At 41.7% G+C, this 22,186-nt stretch overlaps 2 non-coding genes across 2 annotated transcripts; both read left to right on the top strand.

The window, feature by feature from the left end:
* The first annotated feature begins 13,078 nt into the window (after positions 1-13,078).
* LOC136221053 (small nucleolar RNA R71) lies at positions 13,079-13,185 on the top strand. Its single transcript, XR_010684844.1, has one exon. It is a non-coding gene; the product is annotated as a small nucleolar RNA R71 (small nucleolar RNA).
* An 8,281-nt stretch (positions 13,186-21,466) lies between these two features.
* Positions 21,467-21,573, top strand: LOC136221334 (small nucleolar RNA R71). The gene has a single exon (XR_010685105.1). It is a non-coding gene; the product is annotated as a small nucleolar RNA R71 (small nucleolar RNA).
* The last annotated feature ends 613 nt before the right edge of the window (positions 21,574-22,186 follow it).

The raw sequence follows: 22,186 nt of genomic DNA, 5'->3' as shown, positions 1-22,186 counted from the left end.
CCTCGAATGGGCATTGCAGGTCCGCCCACTGATCTTTGCTTGAAGCCAGCTTAGCCAAGTGATCCGCTCCTTTGTTTGATCCTCGTAACACGTGAACTAGCTCCCATTTGCTTTCTTTGATCTCCAGATGGTTTAATAGCTTTTTGACCTCCTCTACATACTTGACCAGAGTTTCATCTTTTACATCAAAGTTTTTTATCACCTGATTGACCATTAGCTTAGAGTCGCTGTAGATCATAACTCGCTCTGGCGTGATCTCCTTCAGCAGGCGTAGCCCCAATATCAAGGCTTCATATTCTGCGACATTATTCGTTGTAGGGAACTCTAACTTCGCGGTATAATGTAGCTTAATATAGTGTGGTCCCTTGATTACTACGCCTATTCCTGCACCTTCCACCGAGGAAGCGCCATTCATGTACATCGTCCATTCCTCTACTTTTGGTTTGGGTAGGTTTATGCCCTCTTCAGTGATTCGTTTACAAAGTCTGCCAAGACTTGGCTTTTCAAGGCGGATCTGCCTTCATAACGAACATCAAACTCGCCTATGCGGATTGCCCACTCCATCAGCCTCCTTGAAGTTTCTGGCTTTTGTAATACCTTCCTCATAGGTATGTTGGTACGAATGATGACCGTGTGTGCTTGAAAATAAGGTCTCAGGCGGATTGAAGTGGTGACCACAGCCAAGGTTTCGGCATCTTTTAAGACTTTGCTTACGTAGTATATTGGATATTGTTGGCCATCTTCTTCCTTTATCATGATTGTGCAAACTGCTTTATCAGTAACAGAAACATACATGTACAGATTCTCACCTTCCAAAGGTCTGCTCATTAGAGGCGGTTCTGAGAGGAAGCATTTGATCCCTTCGAAGGCCTGCTTGCAATCTTCATTCCACTCGAAGCCTTTCTGCTTTTTGATCACTTCATAAAAAGGTTGGCATCTACGAGCAGAGCGTGAGATGAATCGACCAAGTGCTATGATCCGCCCATTAAGGCGTTGCACTTCTCTGACATTTTGTGGCGCCTTCTTGTCCAGTATCGCTTTGATTTTATCTGGATTGGGACCTACTCCCTTCTGGCTGATCATGTATCCCAGGAATTTTCCATAAGTTGCCCCAAAAGTACACTTCTCAGGATTTAGCTTGATAGTGTGATGACGAAGGACTCCTAAGACTTCCCTTATATCCTCAGCATGTCTCTCCATGGTGGTGCTTTTGATGATCATCTCATCCACATAAATTGAGAAGTTGTCACCTTTTCTTCCTTCGAATATTTTGTTCATCATCCGCTGGTAGGTAGCTCCAGCGTTCTTAAGCCCAAAAGGCATGACTTTGAAGCAATAAGTCGCCTGGTGGGTTACGAAGGAAGTCTTGATCCTATCTGATGGCTCCATGAGGATCTGGTGATAACTCGACTTCACATCTGTGAAGGAATATACTGCATGTCCTGCGGTTCCGTCAACTAGAATATCAATGCAAGGCAAAGGGTAGTTGTCTTTGGGACAAGCCTTATTAAGGTCTGTGAAATCGATACACATGTGGTATGATCCGCCTGCCTTTTTAACCAGGACTACATTTGCCAGCCATTGCGTGTAGATAACTTCCTCTATAGCGTCCGTCTTTTTCAGTTTAGATATCTCTTCCTCTATCACTTTCTGTCTCTCTGGCCCATGATTCCTTCTTTTCTGAGCCACCGGGACCGCATCTTCGGCGATATTGAGCTTGTGAGTGATCACATCTGGACTGACCCCTGTGAGGATCTCATCCTTCCATGCGAACACGTCTTCCGACTCGTGGAGAACTTTCGTAACATCTTCCTTAATCTCAACTTTTGACCCTTTGGCGATCCGCACCTGCTTACCGTCTGCAATGAGGAACATTTCTGTATCTCCCAGGGCCCTTCATGACAAGTTCATCTTCTTCGTCATCTTTGGACTGGGGGCGAATTGATAAGGATGCAGAGTATGTCTCCAGAGCAACCTTCTGGTTCCCCTTGATCATCATGCCTCCCTTGGCAGTAGGGATGTACATCGTCAAATGGCGTATCGATATGAGAGCCGCCACTTCTGAGATGAAAGGCTGCCCTAAAATGATGTTGTATGCCAATTGACCGTCCGTGATGGAGAAATACAAATCTCCCTTCCATACCTGGTCTTCATCTGCTAACTCGCATTCCAGTGTTACTTGGCCCTTTGTCTGGATTGTGTGACCCGTTACTCCCAGAATATCTACGATGGTGGTCTCGATTTGAATAGGGTCAACCTTGAGGTTGGTGAATGCTCCCCTAGTGATGACATTACAAGAACTGCCAGTGTCTATCATTACTCTCTTCATTTCCCATCCTTCCACCATCATAGTGATGACGAGAGCGTCTGCATGTGGGGGGATAGCCAGACCAACGTCTGTAAAGGGACGGTTGAGTGATGCTCTATCCAGAGCAATGGTTTTTGCTTTCTTTACCGTAGGCTGATACCCTGGTCCGCTAGTTATAACATTAATGACCCCTTTAGCCTTTTTCTTCGGCTCATCTCTGGGCTTATCGCCATCTCCCTTCTTGTCATTCAGGATGAACCTGTCCAGCTTTCCTCTCTCGATAAGCCTCTCAATCTCCCTAGCCAACTCCCAGCATGCATCTGTTTCATGACCGTTCCTCATGTGGTATTTGCAATAATTCTTGAGGTTTCTCCCCGTGTTGGTGTACTCTCCCCCTTTTGGTTCGGGGTATGAAATGCTCCGCTTGTGCTGGCTGTTCTCTATCCACATTAGCACTTCGCTTTTGGAGGCATTTAACGGCGTAAACGATGGCGAATATGCTGATTTGTTCCTAAAGCCTCTTCGCCTATTTCGGGAGGATGAGTCAGGGAGCTTTTCTTTTTCCTTATCCCGCCTTCAGGATTCGCCTTTTCCCCTCTTGGGTGGAGACGCCGACTCTCTTCGAATATCGTCGACCTCCATGAAATCCTTGCACCTTTCTATCAGCTCCGCCATATTTTTTGGTTTGTTTCTGATTAGATCCTCCTGTAAGCTCTTGCATGTTGTATTTTTTACTAGTGCTTCCACTGCCATGGAGAGATCCACATCAACAATGCAGATACATAACTTATTGAAGTTTTCGACATATTCCCGGAGATATTCATTTTCTTTTTGCTTCAGCTCGAAGAGCTTTCGCAATTTAACCACTGGGGGAATGCTTCCTATGAATTTTGAGCAGAATTCCCTACTTAACTGATCCCAGCTGTTTATCGATCCCGGGCGAAGAGATTGGAACCAGTCATAGACTGGACCTTTTAGCGTGGTGATAAACATTCGACATTGCACTGCCTCGCTTGCACGGTTAAGTTCGAGCAACATGCGATACTTCCTTACATGAGCTTCAGGATTATCCTCGCTGGAGTAGGCTGGTATATTTGGAATCTTAAAATGCCTATCCGTTTCCTCGACTTCAATCCACGCGGTGAAGGGCGATTCTCGATTGGCGAATGGATTGTGCCTGGCATTCTCTTCGTTCAGTCTGCGTATCTCTGCCCTGATTTGATCCGCTATGGAACCTTGGTCCCTCCTTGGACGTTGTTGTCTCCTGAATGGACTCTAGCAAGTGCACTAGATACAAGTAATAAAGTGATAAGTCAAGTATCGTATCCACAGGGATTGATGACCAAAGTTTATGAGAAATACTTTGTGAACAGGGTGCTCGTAGTTCGTGATTCTTTTATATCGACAGATGTTGGTAGTCGTGAAAACTGGAGATTAAACAGATTACTTTACGTGTTAAAAATGAGTTGTTGAAGATGATAACAAGGTGAACAGGCTGTGCACAGCGGAACAGGTTGTCGTAAGCTCTACCCTAATGACTCGTGGACAATGCAACTGAAGCCAAGGTTTCTGCTTTAACTCTCACTTAAGTCAACTCTCGTGTGTTCTTAAGATTCTAAGACTTACTAAAACCAATAGCGTCCTAAAGGCTTGTTCTTTCTTGCATTAAGACTGAAGCAACATTTCAAAAGAGAAAACCCTTGATAAAACCACCTAACATTTCTGCTTCGGGGTTGGATGCTTGATAGAGAGTTCAGTGAAGATGAAAGCAGTGTCCTATCATTCATCTAACACAAGCATACATGCATACGCAATCAAATATATAACCTCAACAAACACTTCATGCATAAACATCATTCATTCATTACTAGGATAGAGAACTTACATTACCGGCCCCTACTAGCCGAGCCCATTTAAAAGGATTACTCACTCATACAGGCGAGTGAGCAATCAGATAGTTCAAAGCTCTCAAACTCCATCTATCCACAAAGTCTATCTTCTTCTTTCTTCCAAAAATCCACGATACCTTTCCTTCCTTACTACCTCTATTTAAAGGAAAGGTCAAAGTCTAAAAAAACCGTACTAGAAAAGTATCTGCACGAAAAAATATTACAAAACAAAGTCAAAAGTTCAGATCTAAAAATTGCTAAAAGTGGTTGAAGATCATTTTGACCCTTGAACACTCAAGGGTCGAGCTTTCTTGTCATCTTGTTACTTTCCGCCTGCACTTCTCCGCCTTTGTGCCAGCAGCTACTGTCGTACCTGCCTCCCGTCTAGTCGTTGTCCATCATCAGGGGTTCCAGCGTTTGACCGCTAGATCAAAGAATGGCATAATCTCCTCTTGGTAGTGCGAATAGGCTGCTTCCAGTCTATTCGGCTAAATCTTTTCTTATCTGCATAAAAACACCTATAAGGCCTTCTTTCATGTAATAAAACACTACAAACACCCTTAATTTAATATAATTAACTCCTTTAAATGTAGTCAATTTTATGCCTAACAAACACCCCCAAATTGAATCTTTGCTTGTCCTCAAGTAAACAATAGATAGAAAGCAAGTTAATTTAAAGGACAAAGAGTTAGGAATGAAAGAATACGAAAACAGGAGTTTGAATGTTACAGGGAACTGAGAGGGTGATAGTAATTGCTTTGTTCTCATGAGATAATGACAGAATAAGTGCAAGTTGTGGTCTTTTGATGAAGTTAAACCAGTGCAGGATTGTGTACCTTTCTCTAGAAATTCCTTAAAGCTTAAAATTAGACCTCAAATTCCACAAAGAACAACCTGTTTGCCTATTTTACCTCACCAAGGAATGAAATTTTTCGCTCACTCTCGTATGGCCTTTGTTTGCCATAGGGGAAAGAATGCAATTTCACTCATCAGCTCAGCAAATACACCTTTAGGGTGTGAGTTTGCTTTTTGGTCCCATGTCAATGGATCAACAATTTTCCAAACATAGTCAAAAGGTCTTGAACATGGTTGTAATGTTAGGCTTAGGCTAAGGTATGGGAGTGAATGGCTTTTTAAGTGTCAGAATTCTGTCTTTATGCAGCAGCATTTAATCATACCCAATTCTCAGCATAAGAGCATTTCTTGTTCTTAACTTAAACAATCTACACAGCCTGTTGCTTAACATTGGCCAGACTATTCTTTTAAACACACAGACGTCAGTCATCCAAACATTTTATTTCAGGCTCAAGATTAACAGACTTTATTTATTTTCCCATATTCCAGTGTCATACCTCAATTGCCAGCATTAGTGAAAGGAATGGGCTTCTTCGAGTGATGTGTATTTAAAAAAAAAGGCTAAGGCTCAAGTTGGTTATCTTAATAATGTGAGTGCAATTGCACGGGTAGGTTCTTTGTGTAGTGAATTCGGAATCTAGGTGCCTTTTCCTCCCATGGTTGGCAAAAAGAATCTCCATGTCAACAGGGCATACCCAAGCAAATTCTCCCTAAAGATAGTAAGTGCTGGCCCACTCTTAAAAGGAAACAATGCATTTTCACATGCAATTGCGGGCTCAAGATCTCACTATTTTAGAGGGCCATGCATTAAGGCAAAAGGTTCCTTTTGTGAAAAATGATTTAAAATTTCAAAATTTATGGAACTTCATTGTTCGGGAAAACACAAATCAAACACTAATTTAACTTCATACAATAGCACAGTCTGTTCAGTGATTATAATAAAGCAAAACAATCGAAACACACGAATATGTACCCAGGATTTAGCATAATGAAGAATATTTACTAAGGACACTATGCATCAAACTCACAGGGGATTGCTTGTTATTCATAAAATTAACTTATTAACAACTTGTTCAGGCTTTTTATCATGTTCATGCATACAGATATTGTAATTTGTAATCCCTCCCCACCCCCAAATTAGAATGAAACATTGTCCTCAATGTTGGTATGAAGGAAAGCAAACCATATACAATATACGCATGATAAAGGATAGAGTGAGCAAGAACTTAAAAAGAAGCGTGATAGGCATTACCAGATGCTTAGGACAATGACATATTTGACGTAATCAGGCAGGAGGGGAAAGAGAGGAGTCAACCTCTCTATCCGCAGCGGCAGTAGCGCCATCCCCTTTCGAGGAGGCAGCGGCGTTGGCAGGTGCGTCAAGTTTAGTTCTTACCGGACTTTTGATCGAAAAACCAGAAGGGCTTTCCTTTCCATGCTCCTCAATACAAAGACTTTTCAACATGTCGATCTCTCCCTACTGGGCAGCATACTTCTCCTCAAGAGCAAATATCATTTCTCTGTTGGAATGGTTTTGAGCGAACAAAGCCTGGAACTTGGTAAGAATGTCTTCGTTGGTGAGCTTGGCACACTTCTGGTAAAAGCCCAAATCTTTGGCGTGCTCGATTTGTTCCGACCCAGAGGATATTGACACAGTGGGCTTATGCTTTCGCTTTCTACTTTCAACTTTTTTAGCTTCCACAAAATCCGGCATCCAGACCCATTTCCCGTTGACCATCCGTCCAAACAACATACTCTGAAGGCTCTTCAAGTCTATCTGGTCTGGGTGGTTAACCACCGTGAGCCGGTTCTGGTCCTCAGGTTTGAACACCCCAATGGCTTCCGCTATACGGGTTACAATACTTCCACAGCAAATTACCGATGAGTTCTTCTTTCCAAACGCACTTATATACTCCCCATACCAGAAACCCAGGTTCATCCTTTTCCCGTGCACCATACTCCACAGAGCGGTGAGGTCGGCATGAGGGATGGTGGCCCGATTCTCACGAGCGAATATGGTGCCTGAGACCAGCTTGTGTAGATACATGATAGCAAAATCCTCGATACCCGATGCCTTGGATGCACTTCCATCATAACTTGGCTGGCCCGAGATTGATTGCCAGAAAGTCGAAGGGTCGAACTCATCAGGGAATTCCGTAAAAGCCCCTTTGTAACCTTCCGACTCCAAGTCATCGTCATCCGCCGCATCTAGGAGATTGTTGAATGTGTTCAAGGATGGCCGTTGAGTGTGACTCATGAGCCGGAAACTAAATTTCCCTTCCTCATCAGGGTCCGTGATTTCAGGATTATGTTTGAACGTTGCAAGAAACTCCAAGGTGAGTTCTTTATATGCTGGTTCTTTCATTTCGAAGAAACATCCGAAATGCCCCGCCTCCATGAGTTTCCGCACTTTTTCATCAAGCTTGAGTCTTTTCAATGTATCCCAACACACAGTTCGTATCGGCCCGAACTCGAGCTGAGCGAGATCATTATAATATTTTTGTGTGGCGGCGTCCTTGAACTGGGAGAGCTTCTTTACTAATTTTTCGTCGGGAACAAATGCAACTGTGCTTGTGCCCACCATTTTGCTCTTTCCCTTTTCTTTCTTTGTGCCCTCGATTTTAACTTGCTTGCCAGATCCTCAAGTTCTCATCTAGTGCTCAAGTCTAAATAGGGTTTCCCAACGATAAAGAGCACAGAGCATGTGGTGAATAGTGAAAAAGATGTGTGAAAAAGACAGCAAGTCGAACAAGGGGCCGTAATTTGGTTGGTCTCCTTAAGTAGGGAGAGGAATGAAACGGTCTGTTGCCAACCCGTCTTTATGAGAGCGGTCCAATGGACGCCACCTGGACAAGTGGTTGGCAAAAGGCGCATACCTCCGAAGAGACCCCTGGGCGACGAACAGTCACTCTTCAAATTTTGAATTTACTACTCTCCTATTCGTTCGATTTTATCGAGAAAAGGAGAGCATGTGGAATAGGTACCTAGTGACATATGATTAGATGTTTTACTTTTTCAGTCTTTTAGTTCGCCTCCCATTTTCCAAGGATAGCCCTTCCACGGAAAGGTAAATCAACTCCCTATTTGAACAAGTAAAAACGTAAAACTTAACCCTTGTGGAAAGGTGTAAGTTTTACATCTTTGCTTGCGTCGGAGATACTCATTACGGACCATTGCATGACACAAAATTGATCTTAACTACCTTTAACATTATTTAACAAAATTGGAAATGTAAATTAATTTAAGTGCAACGTTACTTGTGCTACAATTGGTGTTTGTAGTGAACACCTTGTTTGTGCTTCTAATGGCATGGGGGATCTTGGAAGCGAACTGTGTCGATCTTCCTTGTGTGATCGTTCTCTAGATAGGGTTTTAGTCTTTGCCCATTCACCTTAAAAGGTTCCTGACCCTCCTTGCCAATTTCAACTACACCATGACCAAACACCTTGTGTACCAGATAAGGTCCCGTCCATCTTGATTTCAGCTTCCCAGGAAACAACCTGAGTCTCGAATTGTACAAGAGAACTCTTTGTCCTTCGTGAAACATCTTCGTCTGGATTTTTCTATCGTGCCACATCTTGGTCTTGTCTTTGTAATTCATAGCATTTTCATACGAGAACAACCTGAACTCTTCCATGTCACAGAGTTGAAGTCTTCGCTGGTCTCCCACAGCCTGTTGCTCAAAATTTAAGAAAGTTAACGCCCAAAAAGCCCTATGTTCCATTTCAACCGGCAAGTGACAAGACTTGCCATATAATAATCTAAATAGAGACATTCCGATTGGCGTTTTATAGGCCGTCCTATATGCCCAAAGAGCATCGTCAAGCTTGTTTGCCCAGTCTCTCCTAGAACTGCCAACAGTTTTTTCTAAAATTCTTTTGATTTCACGATTGGAAATCTCCACCTGTCCACTTGTTTGTGGGTGGTAAGGTGTGGCAATTCTATGAGAGACTCCAAGCTTGCCCATTAGCTTCTCAAATTTGGCATTACAAAAATGAGTTCCTTGATCACTAATGATCGCTCGTGGGACACCGAATCTGGCAAACAGCCTTTTCAGGAATTTTACAACCACACGGGCGTCATTGGTGGGGCTAGCCATTGCTTCAACCCATTTGCTCACATAATCAACAGCTACTAAGATATATTTATGCCCAAAGGATCTAGGGAATGGTCCCATAAAATCTATTCCCCATATATCAAAAATTTCACAAACAACTATATTATTGAGGGGCATGGCATTTCTAGCTGAGATATTGCCTGTTCGTTGGCACTCATTGCAAGTGCGAACGAATAGATTGGCATCTTTAAAAAGTGTTGGCCAGAAAAAACCTGATTGAAGTACTTTGGCCGCAGTTCTTCTAGCGCTATGATGCCCTCCAGCTTCTCTGTCATGACAATGGCTTAGAACAGCCTGTCCCTCCTCTTGAGATATACATCTTCGAATAATTTGGTCGGCGTACAACCTGAAAAGATAGGGTTCTTCCCAAAAAATAATATTTAATTTCAGCATAAAACTTCATCCTTTGATTAGTGGACAGGTTGTGAGGTTTAAGCAACCTGGCTAGATAATTAGCAATGTCGGTGAACCATGGCGCAGGCTGTACGGTGTATAGACGCTCGTCTGGAAAACTCTCCAAAATCTCTGGTTGTTCCTGGCTGCTTTGGTGAGGAATTCTTGACAAATGATCAGCTGCCACATTTTCCGTTCCCTTCTTATCCTTAATTTCGAGATCGAACTCTTGAAGTAAGAGTAACCATCGTATCAATCTTGGCTTTGCATCCTTCTTTACGAAAAGATAGCGTAATACAGCATGGTCCGTGTGAACAATGACTTTTGACAGTACCAAGTAGGGGCGAAATTTGTCGAAAGCATACACAACTGCGAGGAGCTCCTTTTCGGTCGTGGTGTAATTCTGCTGGGTCTCGGTTAATGTTTTGCTTGCATAATAGATAGGTCGGAATTTCTTCTTAACCCTCTGCCCAAGAACAGCTCCCACACATGTATCGCTTGCGTCACACATCATCTCAAAAGGCTGTTCCCAGTCGGGTCCTGCCAGTATGGGCGAGTTGATCGGCTTGCCTTTCAACAGTTCGAAAGCTTTTAGACAGCTTGCATCAAAAGAAAATTCTGCATCCTTATGAAGTAATGCTGACAAGGGCAGCGCAATCTTTGAAAAGTCTTTGATAAACCGGCGGTAAAACCCTGCGTGCCCTAGAAAACTTCTCACATCTTTTACATTGGTTGGAACAGCCAGCTTCTCTATCACTTCCACCTTAGCCTTGTCCACTTCCATCCCCTTTTCTGAAATCTTGTGCCCGAGAACAATTCCACCCGTAACCATGAAGTGGCATTTCTCCCAATTCAAAACCAGGTGGGTCTCATTGCATCGCACAAGCACAGCTTCGAGGTTGTTTAGACAATTTCCAAAAGAGTTTCCATAAACAGAGAAATCGTCCATGAAGATTTCTACAGTCCGCTCCACCATATCATGGAATATAGACATCATGCATATTTGAAATGTGGCCGGAGCGTTGCATAGTCCGAACGGCATGCGCCTGTAGGCATAAGTCCCATATGGACATATGAACGTCGTCTTTTCCTGATCCTCACAGTGAATTGCAATCTGATTGTACCCCGAGTAACCGTCAAGGAAACAATAGAATGCATACCCCGCTAACCGTTCTAACATCTGGTCAATGAAGGGTAAAGGAAAATGATCCTTCCTTGTGGCTTCGTTGAGCTTTCGGTAATCCACACAAACTCGCCATCCTGTTATGGTTCTCGTGGGGACCAACTCGTCTTTCTCGTTGAGTACCACGGTTGTTCCTCCCTTCTTTGGTACAACGTGAACAGGGCTGGTCCACACACTATCAAAGATTGGATAAATAATTCCGGCATCCAGCAGTTTGATCACCTCTTTTCTCACGACCTCTTTCATGTGGGGGTTCAATCTGCGCTGTGGCTGGATAGATGGCTTGTGATCCTTTTCCATCAAAATTCTATGGACACAGACTGCCGGACTGATTCCTTTGATATCATCAATTTTCCATGCGATTGCCTCCTTATTCCTTTGTAGTACCTCTATGAGTTGAGCTTTCTGATCAGGAGTTAACTTTGAAGATATGATAACTGGACTCCCACTGGGTGGTTCCAGGAATGCATACTCGAGGTGTGAAGGCAACTGTTTCAGTTCAGGTTTAGATAATGGTACAGTTGGTATCTCCGGTGGTTCTTGATGAGTGGGGATAGTAGGATCTGACGGAGGTGTGGGTAAGCTGGATTCAATAGAACAGCTTGTTCCTTCACATAAGTTCACCTCTTCTCCCAATAGAGTCTTTAGAGTGTCCTGCTCCTGCAAAGGGGATAGACTTTGGAACTCATCTAAGAAACAGCATGTGTCAACACTAGTGTTAGCTCTTCTCATTGCCTCATTCATTTTAAAAATGATCTCCTCCCCATTAATTCTTAAAAACAGTTGTCCCTCTCCCACATCTATCAATGCTTTACCCGTAGCTAAAAATGGTCGACCTAGGATAATAGGAACATGCAGGTCTTCATCTATGTCCATTATGATAAAATCAACAGAAAATATGAATTTTCCTACTTTGACCAACACATCTTCCACAACTCCCCTAGGGTAACATACTGATCGATCAACCAATTAAATAGACATTCTGGTGGGTTGTGGCTCTTCTAATCCTAGTTTAGCATATACTGAATATGGCATTAGGTTTATGCTAGCTCCTAGGTCACATAGTGCATTTTCAATATTTAATCTTCCAATTGAACAAGGAATAGAAAAACTCCCTGGATCTTTTAGCTCTTTCGGTAGCTGCTGCTTGTTTTGGAGTATTGAAGAACAATCCATGTTGAGTTGGATCATCGATATGTTTTCCAGCTTTTTCTTGTTTGACAGGATGTCTTTTAAGAATTCGCGTATGTTGGCATCTGGGCAAGTGCTTCTACGAAAGGAATGTTGATATGCAACTTCCTCAAGGTGTCTAGCACCTTAGAATTTTGTTCTTCCAGTTTTTTGTTTATTAACCGCGTCGGATATGGCACAGGTGGAACATACGGCAGAGGTGGCTTGTACACCTTTCCACATTCCTCCTGATCCTGCTCACTCGTGGATTTTTCTTCTGCGGCTTCTTCTTGACTAGGAACAGTTTGTTCCTGCTCTCCTTCAGTTTCCTTGGATGTTCCTGCACATTCAGCATTTTCATCAGTTGATAAAGTTGGTTGAGTCTGCTTACCAGATCTCAGAGTGATGGCCATGACGTCGCCCTTCGGGTTCGGCTCCGTGTTGCTTGGCATCATTCCCTTTCCTTTTGACATAGATGCAGCTAATTGATGGACTTGTGTTTCCAGATTTTTAATTGACGCCTATGTCTGCTTCATGAACTGCATCACATTGTCTTCATGTCTGGCCATACATCTTCTTTTGGTGGCACATGTTGTTTATAATGCTGCTGAGGTTGCCTCTGGTAGTGTCCTCATTGCTGTTGTTGATATCTTGGTTGCTCCTGATACCTCGGTTGCTCCTACTGGTTGGCCTGGCCTGTCCATCCGAAATTCGGATGATTTCTTGTAGCTGGGTTATATGTGTTAGAGTATGGGTTAGGTGGATTCCTCTGATTATAACCTGCATAATCGCATTCTGCTTGTGCTCCCTTCCCTTGCTTGACTCTGGGACAGTTGATGTTAAAATGAAGTCCTCCACAAAAATCACATATATCATTGAACGGTGGTTCGTTGTGGATCGAGGATACATTTATCTTGTCGAGCTGCCTGGCAAGTTGTTCCACCTGGCTTGTCAATTTTGACACCACATCTTCATTCCCCATTCTATTTCCTTCACTTCTGGCAGAGTGCCAATTATAGCTCGTGCTTACTACTCTCTCAATTAGGTCATATAAGGCTTGGGGTTCAAGGTCTTCAGGGTTCCCATTTGCAATGGATTCGATCTGGATCTTATAAATGTTGGTGACTCCATTGTAAAAGTTCTGCATCTGCATCCACATGGGGATGCCATGATTGGGTACCCTTCTTAAAAATTCCTTGTACCTCTCCCATGCCTCGGCTAAAGATTCATCCTCTTCTTGCACGAAATGGGATACCTCGTTTCTGAGTTTAATGGCCTGTCCCAGCGGAAAGTATTTCATCAGAAATGCACTGGCCATTTCTTCCCAAGTGGTGATCGTCCCTGGTTGCAGATTTTTCAACCAGTTCTTTGCTTTGTCTTTCAGAGAAAAAGGGAACAGCTTTAGCCTGATCACATCGTCGGAAATGCCTCGGTTTGATCTGAAAGTGTTGCATAGTGTGATAAACTCCAGGATATGCCCATTTGGGTCTTCTGACTGGTATCCATTGAACTATATTGCTGCCTGCAACATCTGTATCATCGATGCTTTCACCTCAAACATGTTGTTCCCTTCGTTGGGCAACACGATGCACGACGAGTGCCCTTCAGTAGTTGGCCTTGAATAGTCCCTGATCCTTATGACAGGAGGATTGTTATTCTCTCATTCTTCTTCTTGATTTGGTGGGACTGGTTGTTCGGGTGGTACCCTTCCAGCCATTCTTCTCTCTCTTTGTCGTTCTCTTTGTCTTGCACATCGAGCTCCCGCTCTGTTTCGTCTACACGTTCTCTCTAGCTCGAGATCGATAGGAAAAATAGGAGGTCCAGCTCTACGCATAAACCGATAAAGACTCCTTCTGGCTGCACTATTTAGCAAACAGATTAAAAACACCTTGTTTCACAGAAAATTTCGTATAACATTTGTTGCTTTCAATCCCCGGCAACGGCGCCAAAAACTTGTTGTCTCCTGAATGGACTCTAGCAAGTGCACTAGATACAAGTAATAAAGTGATAAGTCAAGTATCGTATCCACAGGGATTAATGACCAAAGTTTATGAGAAATACTTTGTGAACAGGGTGCTCGTAGTGCGTGATTCTTTTATATTGACAGATGTTGGTAGTCGTGAAAACTGGAGATTAAACAGATTACTTTACGTGTTAAAAATGAGTTGTTGAAGATGATAACAAGGTGAACAGGCTGTGCACAGCGGAACAGGTTGCCGTAAGCTCTACCCTAATGACTCATGAACAATGCAACTGAAGCCAAGGTTTCTGCTTTAACTCTCACTTAAGTCAACTCTCGTGTGTTCTTAAGATTCTAAGACTTACTAAAACCAATAGCGTCCTAAAGGATTGTTCTTTCTTGCATTAAGACTGAAGCAACATTTCAAAAGAGAAAACCCTTGATAAAACCACCTAACATTTCTGCTTCGGGGTTGGATGCTTGATAGAGAGTTCAGTGAAGATGAAAACAATGTCCTATCATTCATCTAACACAAGCATACATGCATACGCAATCAAATATATAACCTCAACAAACACTTCATGCATAAACATCGTTCATTCATTACTAGGATAGAGAACTTACATTACCGGCCCCTACTGGCCGAGCCCATTCAAAAGGATTACTCACTCATACAGGCGAGTGAGCAATCAGATAGTTCAAAGCTCTCAAACTCCATTTATCCACAAAGTCTATCTTCTTCTTTCTTCCAAAAATCCACGATACCTTTCCTTCCTTACTACCTCTATTTAAAGGAAAGGCCAGAGTCTAAAAAAACCGTACTAGAAAAGTATCTGCATGAAAAAATATTACAAAACAAAGTCAAAAGTTCAGAAATCTAAAAATTGCTAAAAGTGGTTGAAGATCATTTTGACCATTGAACACTCAAGGGTCGAGCTTTCTTGTCATCTTGTTACTTTCCGCCTGCACTTCTCCGCCTTTCTGCCAGCAGCTACTGTCGTACCTGCCTACTGTCTAGTCGCTGTCCATCATTAGGGGTTCCAGCGTTTGACCGCTGGATCAAAGAATGGCATAATCTCCTCTTGGTAGTGCGAACAGGCTACTTCCAGTCTATTCGGATAAATCTTTTCTTATCTGTATAAAAACACCTATAAGGCCTTCTTTCATGTAATAAAACACTACAAACACCCTTAATTTAATATAATTAACTCATTTAAATGTAGTCAATTTCATGCCTAACAGACGTCTCCTACTATGTGACCTGCTTCGATGTGAGGAAGAGGAGCTGGATCCTGACGAAGGTTCTGATGGTGACCTTCTTCTTCCGCCGCCGCCACGCCCCCTTGGTGGAGATCGTCCCCCGTTACCTTGATTTAGTGGCGGATGTTGTATGACCTGGCGAGGTGACCCAGCATGGCATTCGTTATCCCTTCGCTCAAGTGGTGGAGGCGACCTTCCATACCGGGGGGATCCAGTTCTACGTCTGTGATGAGAACGGGATCTGGATCGTCCTTTCCTATGTGATCGGGTTCGTCTTTTATGCCTGCGACCATCACGTCTGCCTTCTGGTGGATCCATCACTGTGTCATCTTGACCCGCCAACGTTCCTGTTGGAGGAGGTCGAGATCCGCCAATAGTGATCCCCGAATTTGTTGTGTTCCTCAGGGGAGATTGATCGTTCCTACGACTTCCCTCCGGTATATCATGAAAGAGCCTTCGATTTAACGGCAGGCTACTAGCGAGCTCTGGATTAACAACTGTTGAATCCACAGGTTGAGAGAGAAAAAATGACGAGTCACGGCGGGCATTGGGTCCCACATAGGCGTTTTGCCATTGTGATAGAGTCGGTATTGGCGATTGACGATGATTTAGTGGGGGAACGGTTCCTGTTGTAGGTCCACCTACATCTTGGTTCACTAGATAGGCTCTTAATCGACCTTCCATAATGGGTCCATGTTCTATCCCTATGGTACCTGCGCAAATATCCCAAAAGCATTCTGGTGACATGGTCCTTTCATCATGGATGGTGGGTGCATTGGGATCAACGCGACCAGCGTTTGTAGTTGGATTAATTGATGGTGGTATGGGCGGTTGTTGTCCTCCGAACAGACTCTAGCAAGTGCACTAGATACTAGTAATAAAGTGATAAGTTGAGTATCGTCTCCACAGGGATTGATGACCAAATTTTACTAGAAAAACATTGCAGAACAAGGTGTTCGTGTGTGTGACTTTCTTTAGTTGAGAAATGATGTGATGTGTTAACAGCAATACTAGTTAAGAGATTCAGTGTAATAAAATGAGTTTTGATAATGATAAAAAGGTAGAACAGGCTAGGCACAGCGGAACAGGTTACCTTAAGTCCCTAAACACCCTATTTATTCATGAATGAATAAAGTGAAGTCAAGGTCTCTGCTTTAATGCTCACTTAAGTAAACTCTCGTGTGTTCTTAAGATTCTAAGACATACTACAACCTTAAGCGTCCCTAAAATTGGTTCTTTCTTGCATTATGATCGAAACAGCATTTCTATTAAGAAAACCCTTGATACAACCCCCTAACATTCCTACTTCGGGGTTTGGACGTTTGAGAAATAGTTCCGTGAAGATGAAAGCGGTTCCCTATCATTCATCTAACACTAACATACATGCACACAACAATAGAGTGATTACTTTCTCAAACACAACATAATATATCAACATTCATTCATAAATAAGAAAATAGGAGACTTACATAACAGGCCCTAACTGACCTAACCCGTTCAAAACGACTACTCACTCATGGTGAAGAGTGAACAGCCACAGAAATTGCAATAACTCCCCATTAATGGAGTTAGGTCTCAAATTAAAGATAACTCTCGTGGAAGATGAAGTTTTAGATCTCCAAAAAGTCATTCCTCTCTCCTTTCACAGTAGTCTATTTAACTAGGAGGGAAGAAACATAAAATATACTAAAAAGTACTAGAAAGTACACTAAAGCAGACCGTTCTGACAGATTATGGCCACTTGAACACTTCAAGGCCCAAATCTTCTTCAGCAAGCTAGATCTCCACTGGTCCCACCTCTTTGCTTGGTTGTCTTCCATCTCTTTACACGCTATTGCCCTTTGGTCCATAGATTTTCCTTTACTTTTTCCTGCAACGGGCTGTTTGACAGCAGTTTCTATTTTTCTTCACAAAATCTGCAATAAGGGTCCTTTAGTCCTAAATTGATAATAATTAACAGCCCATAAGCTCATTTTTAGTGAAATAAAATATGGTTATTAGGGTCAATTATGAACCCATCAAATACCCCCAAATTGAACTTTTGCTTGTCCTCAAGCAAACACAATAGAAAATAGAGAAAAGAACAACAAAAAGGGGAAAGCAAAGAAAATAAAACAAAAGGGAATGACAAAGAAACAAGGCAATGGAGAAAGCATAAGAACAAGAACCGGAACAGATCTAGAAGAGATAATAGACAAACAAAAAGAAAAAGCAACAGCAGCAGAACTTTATTCAACTTTCAACTAACTCAACCTTTGATTAGCACACAAGAGCGTGATAAAAATGTGGTTAGACCAGATCTAAAACATGGATTCCAATTCAAGAAATTCGTCAAAGCGTAAGGTTGAACTTCAAACTTCAATCAAACAACCTGTATGCCCCAAAGTGCCTCACTAAGGAAGAAATTTTCACTCACTCTCAAATGGCCTTTGTTGCCACAAGGAAGGGAATGGAACTTCACTCCTCAGCTCAGTACACACATCAATAGGCTATTATTTTGCTTATTGGCCATATCTCCACGGATTAAAAATTATCCAAACATAGTCAAAAGGTCTTAAACATAGGTTGTAATGTTAGGCTAAGGCTAAGGTATGGAAGTGAATGGCTATTTAAGTGTAAGAATTTTGTCTACATGCAATGCAATTCAACCATACTCAGTTCTCAACACTGAGCAATTCTGCCTCAACCTAATCACTCTACACAGCCTGGTTCACAACATTGGCCAAACTATTCTTCAAATAAACAAAAGACAACCATCCAAACATTTCATTTCAGGTTCAAGATATGAACATGTGTCCTGAAAATGAAAAGACTTTATTCAAAGATATTTTTATTATCTTCTAAATTCCTATTTAGGATATATTTTTTTTTCTTTTAACCTTATTCAGAAAGTGGTCCTCACTCCATCATCATCCCTCAAATGTCATCATTTCAACAATTTTATCTTTATACACTTAGATTTTCTCAAAAATGTATTTTTCTTTAACTAGAGCAGCTTGTTCTGAGGCATGAGACAAATTCAAGGCGTTTTGGGATTAAAGTGAAGAGAATTGGTTCCTTTAAGTAGTGTTTAAGAAAGAATAGGCTAAGGCACAAGTTGGTTATCCTAAAAGTGTGAGTGCAATGCACGGGTAAGCTTTTTGTGGAGTGAATTTGGGATCTAAATGCCTTTTTCATCCTATGTTCTTCCAAAATTTTACCATTTTGACTAGGCAACCAAAGCAAAACCTACCTAAAGTCAATATGTACTAGCCCTCTCACAAAGAATCAATGCATTTACATGCTAATGTAGGCTCAAGTTCTCACAATTTAGGGCTTTTATATGCACTAGGGCTTAAGGTCCTCTAATTGAATTTTGAATTAAAACCTAAAAAATTTCAGAACTTCTATCTTTTGAAAATTGAATTATCACTGGGTTCACCACACACTAAATTTGAGGTGCAAGCATGCAATCATTGATTGACAATTGAAAGTCTTTTTTTTTCTTTAATATATATATTATTCTGCTGCTATATACAAAAACAAAGGGAAAACAGAGAGCAAAAACTATAAACAGAACATGTTGTTCAGAAACAGAGAACAACACAGAATTTTTAGACATTTAACACAAAGTACGAGGAATTAAGAAAAACTACGAACATGTACTAACATTTACAAGACAGAAAAAGAAAGGGAATGACACGATATTTGGGGTTCGAATGACACACTAACAACCATATCAAGCAAGTGTTTAATGCTGAGTTTCCTCAAATTTTCACAAGCTAATTTCACCTTTCAATCACAATTTTCATCAAAATTTTAAGGCTTTTATCACGTTCTCACAACAAATATATCAAGATATTCATTTTCTTTTCCCCACCCCCAAATTAAAATATAACATTGTCCTCAATGTTAAACTTAAACGCCATGAGAGTGGACATTTGCAGATTATCAACAAGCATGCAGTAAGCATGAAATTAGAAGTAGGGCTAGATTCATTACCAGAAGAGGAAGACAGCACACACCCCCAAATTAATTTGGTAAAAATTCAAACTCCAACCTAATTTTAGGAAATGAAAGTTTAAAACCTTTGCCAACAAAATTTAGGAAGGACCACAAAATTCAACATTAGTCATGTTAGTGCATAAAAATAACAAAATTAAAAAGAAATTTAACACAAATCTAACTAAGGGATAGATAAATTGGGGGTTACCCAATTAGTTTGCTGCAATTGGTGTTTGCAGCGAACACACTGTTCTCTTTGAATCATGGTGGATCCCGAAAGTGGCCGGTCTCAACTACTCCTGGGACCTCATGTGCAAGGTAGGGTTTCAACCTCTGGGTGTTAACTTTGAAAGATTCATTTCCTGGTTTAAAAATTTCTACAGCCCCATGAAGGAACACCTTGTTCACAATGTAAGGTCCAGACCCTCTGCACTTCAATTTTTCAGGGAACAGCCTCAACCTGGAATTATACACGAGCACTTTCTGCCCTTTATGGAATTCCTTCCCTTGAATCTTTTTATCATGCCACCTTCTAGGGGTGGGTATATCAGGTGGTTCTTTGTGTGAGAGCCCAATTGTGTTTGGTGGAAGTGGTGGTTTTGTTGCTGTTTCTAGGGAACAGCATGTTCCTTCATAGATATTCACTTCTTCCCCCAGCAGTGTTTCCAAAGTGTCTTGGTGATAGTCCTGCAAAACAGACGAGGTGTGGCATGCATCCAAAAAATAGCATGTATCATCACTTGAGTTAGCACGCCTCATGGCCTCATTCATCCTAAAAATTATTTCTTCACAATTTATCCTTAAAAACAATTGTCCCTTTTCAACATCTATCAAGGCCCTACCCGTAGCTAAAAATGGTCTCCCTAAAATGATGGGCACATGCAAATCCTCATCTATGTCCATGATAATAAAGTCTACAGGTAATATGAATTTCCCTATTTTTACTAGCACATCCTCCACAATTCCCCTAGGATAACATACGGATCTATCTGCTAATTGAATCGACATCCTAATGGGTTGAGGTTCTCCCAAGCCTAGCTTAGCATAAACAGAATACAGCATGAGATTGATACTAGCTCCAAAGTCACACAATGCATTTTCAATATTCAATTTACTAATGGAATAAGGGATTGAGAAACTCCCTAGATCTTTGAGCTTTTTAGGAAGTTGCTGCCTGTTCTGCAGTATTGAGGAACAGTCTCGATTCAGTTGGATCATAGAGATGTTCTCAATCTTTTTCTTGTTGGACAGAATATCCTTCAAGAACTTGGCATACTTTGGCATCTGAGCCAGAGCTTCCACAAATGGAATGTTGATGTGTAACTTTCTCAATGTATCAAGGATTTTGGAGTTTTGCTCTTTCAACTTTTGATTCACAAGCCTTGCTGGATAAGGAACAGGTGGTACATAGGGAGGAGGTGGAATATACTTCTCCCCAGGTTCCTCATGAACTTGAATTGGCTCATGTTCTTTAGCAACATGCCGGGTGGCCTTTGGAACAGTTTGTTCCTTAACAGTTTCAGCTTCTTTTGAGGTACCTGCAACATCAACAACTTTTTTAGTTTTAGTAGGGGCAGAGATTTCTTTACCAGACCTCAGCGTGATAGCCATGACATCTCCCTTAGAATTAGGCTCGGTATTGCTTGGAATGACACCCTTTTCCTTGGATGAGGATGATGATGCCAATTGATGCATTTGAGTCTCAAGATTATTGATGGAAGCTTGAGTTTGCTTCATGAATTGCATCATCATGGTTTTCAAATCTGGCTCAACCTCTTCTTTAGCCTGAACAGGCTGTTTGTATTGTTGCTGAGGTTATTGTTGGTATTGACCTCTTTGTTGCTGCTGGTGCGTAGGTTGTTCTTGCTGATTTTGCTGCTGGGTCCACTCAAAGTTGGGATGATTCATGGAACCAGAATTATACGTGTTTGAGTACGGATTGGGTGGATTTCTTTGATTGTACCCAACATAATGACATTGTTCTTGGTTGGCTTTGCTCGATTTAACTCCTGGATAGTTGATATTTAAATGGGGACCACCACAAAAGTCACATTCATCAGAAAATGGAGGTTCACTGTGAATGGAAGACACATTCATCTTGCTGATTTGCCTAGCAAGCTGTTCCATCTGAGTTGTCAGCTTTGAAACAACATCAGAATCTGAAATCTTCTTCCCATCACTCCTCACTGAGTGCCAATTGTAACTTGTATTGACCACCCTTTCAAAGAGATCATATAGAGCTTGTGGTTCAAGATCTTCAGGGCTACCATTTGCAATGGACTCAATTTGAATTTTATAGGTATTGGTGACTCCATTGTAGAAATTCTGAACTTGCATCCACATGGGAATGCCATGGTTTGGTACCCTTCTCAAGAGCTCCTTGTAACGTTCCCAAGCCTCGGCTAACGACTCATCTTCTTCTTGTATAAAACGAGAAACCTCATTTCTCAACTTGATAGCTCCTTGGTGGGAAATACTTCATCAAGAACGCACTAGCCATCTCTTGCCAAGTAGTTATTAATCTGGGTTGAAGGTTCTTCAACCAAATTCTTGCTTTATCCTTTAGAGAGAAAGGAAACAACTTTAACCTTATAACATCATCGGTTACCCCCCTATTTTTTCTGAAAGTGTTCACATTTCAACAAAATCCTGAATATGAGCATTGGGGTCTTCATTGTGGTATCCACCGAACTGAACAACAGCTTGAAGCATTTGTATCATGGATGGCTTGATTTCGAACAGGTTGTTCCCCTCATTAGGCAGCACAATACATGATGAGTGCCCTTCAGTGGTAGGTCTTGAATAGTCTCTGATTCTCATTACTGGTGGATTATTGTTTTCACATTCTTCTTCTTGAACAGGTTGTTCTGGTACTCTTCCAGCCATTCTTCTTTCTCTTTGTCTTGCTCGTCTAGCTGCTGCCTGGTTCCTTCTACACGTTCTTTCTAACTCAAGATCGATAGGAAAGGCTGTACTATTAAACAAACAGATTAAAAACACCTTATTTCACAGAAATTTTCAAATAAAATTGTTGCTTTCAATCCCCGGCAACGGCGCCAAAAACTTG

The sequence above is a fragment of the Euphorbia lathyris genome, chromosome 2 (assembly GCF_963576675.1).
Source record: "Euphorbia lathyris chromosome 2, ddEupLath1.1, whole genome shotgun sequence".
Taxonomy (NCBI): domain Eukaryota; kingdom Viridiplantae; phylum Streptophyta; class Magnoliopsida; order Malpighiales; family Euphorbiaceae; genus Euphorbia; species Euphorbia lathyris.
This window is presented reverse-complemented; position numbering and strand designations above follow the sequence as displayed.